Source organism: Triticum aestivum, chromosome 6B (assembly GCF_018294505.1).
Source record: "Triticum aestivum cultivar Chinese Spring chromosome 6B, IWGSC CS RefSeq v2.1, whole genome shotgun sequence".
NCBI lineage: Eukaryota > Viridiplantae > Streptophyta > Magnoliopsida > Poales > Poaceae > Triticum > Triticum aestivum.
Window position 1 is genome coordinate 658,989,750 of NC_057810.1, and position 9,163 is coordinate 658,998,912.

The window sequence follows — 9,163 nt, forward strand, 5'->3', positions numbered from 1 at the left end:
AAATTTGACCCGCTTCCTACTGAATCGGCGGAAATTTGTATTTTTCACCAGAGGTGGATCAAGGCTTTTGACACCCAACCATTGTGTTAATTATGCATTAAACATGGCATAGTATTTTATAAAATTGATTTGGTCCATTTTTGCAACAATTATTTGGTAGTTCCTTCACAAAAAAACCTCATTTCGGGCACTCAAAAAATGGAAAATGAATTTTTCGTGGAAAAAAAAATGAAAACTCCCTTAGGCAACATTATTTGGAATTCCAAGATGTACCCTTGTGCACAATATGAGATCATTTGAACAAACTATGCCATGAATGTGGCCATAAAATGATCATTTGGCTTGAAAGCCATGAATCTTCACACATGATAGCTCGTTTCTAAGAACACTTTTTAAAAATAATTGCCGTATTACAATTTTATTATTTTTCCTGGATACTTGGTCACATATGATGACACAATGTGAAGGTTTTCCATTTTTTTTGATTTTTTTGAATTTTTTATACCCGTTTCAAAATGCGGTCAAAATGGCGGGCTTGACCGTTCCTAGCTAGTTGTTAAATCATGGAAACCTTTTGATTTTTCTCTGATTAAATAGATAGTTATGTACCTAGAAATGATTTTTGGAAAAAATAAAGAGCAAACTACGAGGCAGCTACAGTTCAAATTTGACCCGCTTTTTGCTGAATCGACAGAAATTTGTCTTTTTCACCAGTGGTGGATCAAGGCTTTTCACACCGAACCATTGTGTCAATTGTGCATTAAACATGGCCTAGTATTTTATAGAAGTGATTTGGTTCATTTTTACAAAATTTATTTGGTAGTTCCTTCACAAAAAAACCTCATTTCGGGCACTCAAAAAATGGAAAATGAATTTTCCGTGAAAAGAAAATGAAAACTCCCTTAGGCAACATTGTTTGGAATTCCAAGATGTACCCTTGTGCACAATATGATATTATTTGAACAAACTATGCCATGAATGTGGCCATAAGATTGATCATTTGGCTTGAAAGCCATGAATCTTCACACATGATAGCTCGTTTGTAAGAACACTTTTTTTAAAATAATTTCCGTATTACAAGTTTATTATTTTTCCTCGAAACTTGGTCATATATGATGACACAATGCGAAGGTTTTCCAATTTTTTGATTTTTTTTGAATTTTTTTATACCCGTTTGAAAATACGGTCAAAACGGCGGGCTTGACCGTTCCTAGCTAGTTGTTGAATCATGGAAACATTTTGATGTTTCTCTGATTAAATAGATAGTTATGTACCTAGAAATGATTTTTGGAAAAATAAAGAGCAAACTACGAGGCAGCTACAGTTCAAATTTGACCCGCTTTCTACTGAATTGGCGGAAATTTGTCTTTTTCACCAGAGGTGGATCAAGGCTTTTGACACCCAACCATTGTGTCAATTGTGCATTAAACATGGCCTAGTATTTTATAAAAATGATTTGGTCCATTTTTAAAAAAATTATTTGGTAGTTACTTCACAAAAAAACCTCATTTCGGGCACTCGAAAAATGAAAAATGAATTTTCCGTGAAAAGAAAATGAAAACTTGTTCACATTTCGGGCACTCATTTCCGATGACACCTTTTTAAAGATATTTATCTTATTCCATGTTGTTATTTTTTCTGAAAACTTGTTCACATTTTGGTGACACAATGAGAAGGTTTTCCATTTTTTTAGAATTTCTCAGATCATAAAGTACCTTAAATGTTTTTAACACATTATTTTAAGTCAACTACGACCAATTTAGATGGTCATAACATCATACTGCATTCTTATTGGTCCATGGACATATCACGCGGATCGTGCATCCAACACCGTCGGATGCTCGGCGATCCAACGGCTGTCCTCGACCCATCCACACCAACCCCGAAACCCTAGCTATGTCCTCCGGGTCAATTTCCATCCACCCTCCCCCCACCTCCTTTCTTTCCCTCGCTCCCCGATCCCCTCCCTTCCTCACCCGTGCAAACCCTAGCTCCTCTCGATCCCGTCCCCTTCCCCCCGCCAGCTCCACCGATCCTCCCCTCGATCACGTCGGAGCGGCCGGAGATCGGGCCGCGATGATTCCCCACCCCAACCAGCCACAACGCCATGCCCAAATCAAGCCTCCCCCTCCTCCGCCGCACCCATCCCCATCCCCACTCCGATCGCGCCGCACGCCCCCGCCGACCGCTCCTCCGCCCCGCCGAGTCGCCGCACACTGGTGAGTGAGCTTGTTTCTCGTATCACCCAAAGCCGCGGATGGCCCTAATTAATTCCCCCCAATTTCTTATCCCCTCGCAGGCTGCGGCGCCGTCGCCGTGGACAGGATGTGTGGCGGCCGTCCCCCTAGCGACCAACTCCTGCAGATGGAGACGGCCTGCGGTGCCCTCATGCGCGAGCTCCAGGTGCGCCCGCGGTCTGCCAGCGACCAGGACGACGCCGACGGCCTCCACAGTTGCTCCTTCTCCACATTCACGCTCCATGGATGTCCTCTTCTGGTCCTGACAACAGTAGTGCTATTACCTCAACTATCCTTGGGGCAATTGCTGAATCCGGACCAAGGCCCCCTCAGATACTACCAGGCTTGGGCAATTATGATAATGTGAAGCCTGACGTGTCGTCGATGGTACCATTTAGATTTAGGGCCTTATAACAGACAAACATTGATATCTTTGAGATGCTTTGCTTTGCTTTCTTTTCCACGTAATTGTTGATAGGGTTTTTATATATGGTTTAATTTCAGTTTGAATCCACCACCGGTGATGGTTCATTTTACTCTAGTCTTTTGAGTGGAACCAACGGTTTGGGCATAAGCGGTTTGCTACCAAACAGCTTGGATGCATTGCCGAAGTTGTCTGTTTCGTAAGGCTTGGAAGTTTTATATGCAAAGACCTAAAGTAGTTATAGATCCTGTAAAGATAGATCATCATGCTGCTTCAGTCGGAATTGATTACTTTTGGCTTACTGAAGCCGATTGTGTAGATAGATAATCAGCCAACGACACATGTTAGTCGCATAAACTTTTTTTTTCTTACTGGTCGCCACTTGCGATTTTTGAAATTGTCCATAATCTGCTTTGGTTACTCACCATTTTCTCTGCGTCCTGTGTTACTATCCGCCGAATGAGATTTGCTCGATATATGTCCAGATTGAGATATGAGAACCCCATTTTGGGTGGTTAGCTGCGCACATGATCGACTAAAAGTCCGTGGGTGTTCTGAAGCTCTGGTTTCTGACCAACCGAGTTTCTTTTCGGTTATTCATCATAGTTTCACTTCATGACCAATCAAGTTGTTTTTAGCAAAAACCATGGTCAGTTAAGTCAGGACGACACCGACGGCCTCCACAGTTGCTCCTTCTCCACAGGAGTCTCTGACCCCGACACCATGGAAGGTCCCCTATATTCGCGCTCCATCTCCTCTCTCTGCTCGTTTCCAGAAGGGACATCATTTGTGCTAGCGAGTTGCTGCATGAGAACAAATCATGTCATGCGCTTCCTCCTAGTCTCCAAGGCTTCATAGGACTACTTGCTGCTCAGGCCACTTATGGCCAAGGGGAGAACATCGAGTTCATGCTCCAAGAGCTTAAGAATGAAGTCTTATATTAAGTTATTGACCCTGACTGTAAGACTAAATGCATGTGGGGACGCATGATTAATGTTGGGACACCCATTACTTACATGGGACTAGATTATGCATTTCATATGGGCATGTTCGATTAATTAGATGTAAGTATGTAACAGGAATCCTATGTGTGAGCTAGGTTTCTTTGCTTTGCTTTTCCTTTGAGTAGTACGTATATCTTAATTAGTACAATAGCTTGTGGGCTAAGGGAGAAGTACGGTGGACGTGGCAACCCTGTAGGTGTCTAGCCTTTTGGTGAGCACCTAACATAATAATAGAGTGTTGCCTAAGCTAATTACCTGGGCCATTGCAATTGATTGAGTGTCATTGCAGATGCATATTCTAGTTGAGATGGTGACTTAACTAGACCACATCAGCATGCTTGTTACCAGGGAAGCCATGATCCTGTCACTAACACTGTCTATTACTCCATCTATCTACAGCCAAGAAACTACATAGCAGTTTACTAAACTGAAATATTCTTAGACCATTCAATAATTAAGCAAATTCAGATCCAACAGAAGCAGTTCAGTTGTCAATGTTGTGCGTCATGTTCTTGCTAAATGCAAGGGATTGTGTTGTCTAGTCATCTGCAGTTACGGGCTTGTGGGGCTATCAATTGGGTTTATTTTTTAATTAGATTGAGTTATTGTACATCCTAGTTTCTTTATTGCTGGGTTATTTGGTGAAAAGAGCTGCTTTTCTGTGCACACGTCATGGCACTGGCAGAGCGTTGCCAATAAGTAGATGATGTATCCATCACTTTGACATCTTTCTATACTTTAGAACTACCACTTATCATGTTGCTTATTTCTGATGCTTTCTAAGTTGGTATTATATTTCAGCATTACTTGATTCCCTTTTCAAATTGTTGTTGCCATGTGGTTGTCCTTCCCGTTAGTTCATGTGAAATTTGGATTTTAAGATTATGGCTTAATATGTTCTCTCATGCTGTTGATTTCACTTGTGCAGAATCTATTGAATTGAAAGCGGGTCAAGAAGCGCCCCATCAACCAGAACAACCACGTCGCCATGCGCCTCTCCAGTGGCGAGGAGGCACAACAGCACCTCCTCCTCGGCGGCGGCATAGCCGGCACCCTCTACTCTGAGGAGGAGGGCGACATCGTGTCGCTCAAGAACTACATGAACGGACAGTACTTCAGGGAGATCAGCATCGGCACGCCGCCCCAAAAGTTCACCTTCATCTCGGTGCGTCCTCCTCCTCGGTGGTGCTGACGCCTTTTTTGTTTTTAGGATTAAGAGGGTTTGGCTGTCTGTGAGACTGACGCAGGGGATTGACATTGTTTTTGGTGCTTTGTTGGTGCAGATTGTGTGCTACCTCCACTCACGCTACAAGGCGGGGGCGCCCAGCACCTGCAAGAAGAATGGCTCACCACCATGCTAGTGATTGTACTTTACAGTAGTTGACATGCTCTATTCTTGTATGTTTTGCTTGCTGTCAAAGATGGTGTGTATTGTACACACCCCTCTGTGATTTATGCACTTCACATGCATTTTCCCCATCACCCACAAACCGTAACATGCTAGTTGTATGTGCTGCAGCAATTCTTGCATTTGATTTCAAATCATTCTCTACTTTGTGTGTGCACGTGTGTTAATGATGAACTGGCTGGTCAGATGATGCTACAACAACATATTCCTGAGATTCTCTTTGAGGAATACAAAATCGAGGTTTTTAAGACTGATGGCTAGCCTGTCTAATGTTTGTTTTCTTCTATACACTTGCTCCTTCCAGTAGGCATTGCAAGTGATGTGTTCAAGTGTAGTCCTCTGGTCACATTTTTAACCAGTAGCATATGATTGTAGCATACTACTAGTTTTAGTCATTTAACATCTTAATTTACCTAGAATGATGAAGTAGTTGCACTTGGTAGATGGGCTGAGCAAATGATGATTCATATGATTATTCTGATACATTTGATGTTTGAAAATCGAGCTTTTTAAACCTGATACTCAGCCCATCACAAATCAGTCATCTGCTACTCTTGTTGTGCTGTAGTTTCTTATGATGATTTGAAAGTAAACAAAGTGTAACTATGTTATCCTGTTTTGGTAAAATAGGTACCAACACCTGGGATCGGTTTGAGATGCGGGTGCACAAGAGAGCGTTCGACCTTGTCAACCAGAAGGTACCCGCCTCCCTCTTTGCTTGATCCCATTTTCCCTCCTAGTTGCTGTGTATGGGTCGTATCGGGTCCTGCTCGTCGGTGATCTGATGATGGTGTGCTGAACATTTAGACCGCTGAGGCTTTCTGGTTGTTGATGATCTAAAATCAAGCTTTTTAAAACTGATGCCTAGCATGTCATCAATGTACCGCTTTGTTCTTGTGTCTAGAGATGTAGTTCTGTTAGTGTGGTATTGCATAATGTAGAGGAGTTACATATGCATCGTTTGTCAGCTGAGCATATGATGTTAGCTTCACATTTTGATCTGTTGAACTGTCCCAGATTATGTCAATTTGTTACCAACTAGTTAGAGTTAAAGCAACTCATTTGCTTTTTGCTCACTGTTTTTATTGTCCCGTGCTGCTCTTACTATATGTAGAACCTGTTGCTGCACTGAAGATGCTATTTGCTTCACATTTTTGTTTGTTGAATCGTCCTAGATTATTTGTATTTAATATGAACCTAAGAGTTAAATAAATTGTATGGGCGGCATTAACATAGGTACTCTATACCTGCTCTGCTCCTATTCAGAGGCATCTTGTATTGTTTTTTGTATAATCTCCTATCGTAAGCGAAAAAGCTTCAGGCATTGAGCCATTGTATTGTGATCTTTAAATACATTTTTCGTTCTGTCCCTTGCATAGCTAATTTGCCTTTTGCTGTGAGATGGCAACTGATATATCCACCTTTTGCTATGAGATGACAACTAATTTATCCACCTTTTGTTGTGAGCAACTAATTTGCTCTTTACTAGCTGCTTTATTTGCTTGCATGAGCTTGGTTGCCCTGAACTTCAGTGTTTTATTTGTTTGCTTCTTAGTCTCTCTCCCTCCCTGCAGGTGCCACCAGATGCATGGGTGGAGCCTATGCCTCCTTGCTGAAGCTTCTCGCTCTACACCAGTTTATGGTGCTGCGGATGTGGTTAAGATGGCGTTCTACACTAGCTTCTTATGTTGCATGTGAATGGGGGTGAGTAGATAGAACTGGAGTGTTCTTATAGGAAGGCAAGTTGTTGCATCTGCAGCACATGAGATGTGCTAATACGAGTTGGAACAATGTGATGTAGTAGTAAGTTAAGGCAAATTGTGTAGATGATGTATTCCTGTGTAATTAAATGTTGTATTCTCTGTGTACATGCTGCTTTAAGTGACATGAAGATTATAAAAATTGTGTACATGCTACTTCATATGGAAAATAGTACTGGGCTTGAATTGGCCATGGCCCAAAGAAAGTTGGACTGGAGCTATTTATTTAATGGAAAAAACACGCTAGAGAAGGGTGAAAATAATAAGAAATTGAATATTAAAAGGCCACGACCTAGAATATAAAAAGGCCGAATTGTGAATATAAAAAGGCTGTGATGTTGGGCTTGGCCCATGAAGCTAACAAAAATTGACAGAAAAAAATACACTAAATTGGCTGAATTAATGGGCTCGGCCCATGTAAACACCCAATTGGACCGGGCCGATTCTAATTTTTTACCTTTTCAATTGGTCGCAATTTTGCCACGTCAGATTGCCACGTCGGTTCCGACATGGCCTGGGCAGACAGCCAGTGACCAAAACAAAAGGTCATGGGTTCAACGACCTTCTGTTTTGGTCGTAAACATCTACAACCTTCTCACAGAGAAGGTCGTTAATTTCAGTTTACGACCGCCAGCTTTTGACCTTCTATTTTTGGTCACAAAAAGGTCGCAAAAGAAAAACAATGACCTTTCAGTGACCAATAGTCAAGGTCACAAGTTAACATATTTCTTGTAGTGAATGTTCAGCTCATTAGTTTCGGTTTATAACTGAACCGACACTAATGGTCCAACGGCTAGGCGGGTGGCGCTCATTAGTCCCGATTCATGGCGAACCTTTAGTACCTTCGTGCCACGAACCGGGACTAAAGAGGTGGTGGCAGGCTGGTGTCAGGCTATGGCCCCACCAACACCTTTAGTCCTGGTTCGTGGCACGAACCGGGACTAGAGATGCACCTTTAGTCCCGGTTCGTATAACCAACCGGGACTAAAGATCATCCTATATAAACCCTTTGTCGAGTCAGTGCAGATGATAAGAGGGATATGTTCATGCTGATAATACAAATGACTTTTATGTCTCGCGATGTTGCATTTGATTTCTACAACAACTATGCTAGAGATAATGGTTTCAACATTAGAAAGGGCAAAGTCAGGTATAGCAAAACTGAGTCACATCATATGCGTTATAGGCGGTTTGTTTGTTCCAGAGAAGGAAAACATAACAGCAAGTTGCTAACCAAGGAAGGACACAGCCATAGGCTCAGACCTGAGACGTGCTGCAATTGCGACCTGACCATCAAGCTTGACCAAAAGCGTGGGGTTTGGTATGTTGAAATTTGTTAGGACAAGCATAGCCATATGATGGCAAGACAGGACAAGGTACCCTTTCTTTGGTCCCACAGAAAAATCAAAGAGTACCAGAAAGCTGAGATATTGTCCATCAGAGTTGCAGGGATTAGAATTCACGACATTATGGATTCCTTCCTCAACAAACATTTATGGTATGGCGGTGTTGGTTTTACCAGGCGTGATATATACAGCCTTTGCTCCAGAGAGAAGAGGAAGCTGCTTTCAAAAGGTGGTGCTGCCACACCCATAGGCATCATGGCCAGTAGGAAGTGAGGGATCCTAGCTTCTTTTTCGAATACAAGCTAGATAAGGAAGGACATATGAATAGAATGTTCTCGTGTGACTCCCAATCTCGTCATGACTATGAGGATTTCGGCGACGTGCTTGTATTTGACAACATGTACAAGATGAACCGCTATGGTATGCTATTCATACCTTTTTTATTTTATTTTTTGCATACGTCATGTCAAATTTTGCACAAAAGTTTGAATCACTCAATTTTTCCATTATTAATTCAATAGAAATTTGACAAATTTTGGAAAATGTTTGGACCGAACATTGCCACCGTGTGAGGATGCCCAAAGTCATTACCTGCTCCAAATCACCTAAAAATGGGCACACATGATCTCCTACTCAAACATAAAAAGGTTTCCAAGTTTTCACATTTTTTGGTTTTTTTTTGAATTTTTGATGCCCTGGCCAATGCCAGTTCGAAACACGCGGCTTCATGGAGCCACTATAAATTGTAAAAGATTCTGAAAAAAGGAAATCTTTCATATTCTTTCTATTTATATCAAGGAGATCATTCCTACAAAAATTGAGGTCACTTGGAGGTGGTGGGAAAAATGACCTTGCTACAAACACCAGCTTAAGTGAGACCAAACGGTCCGTCCAAAATGAGGTTATTTTTTTGACCTCCTCTAAATCACCTAAAAATTTGCACGCATGATCTCCTACTCAAACATAGATAGGTTTCCAAGTTTC

The 9,163-nt window shown here is 41.8% G+C and overlaps 2 non-coding genes across 2 annotated transcripts; both read left to right on the plus strand.

Annotated features, from left to right (window-relative positions):
• The first annotated feature begins 5,253 nt into the window (after positions 1-5,253).
• LOC123140267 (small nucleolar RNA SNORD36) lies at positions 5,254-5,333 on the plus strand. The gene has a single exon (XR_006469905.1). It is a non-coding gene; the product is annotated as a small nucleolar RNA SNORD36 (small nucleolar RNA).
• Positions 5,334-5,523: 190 nt separating this feature from the next.
• Positions 5,524-5,598, plus strand: LOC123140266 (small nucleolar RNA SNORD36). The gene has a single exon (XR_006469904.1). It is a non-coding gene; the product is annotated as a small nucleolar RNA SNORD36 (small nucleolar RNA).
• The last annotated feature ends 3,565 nt before the right edge of the window (positions 5,599-9,163 follow it).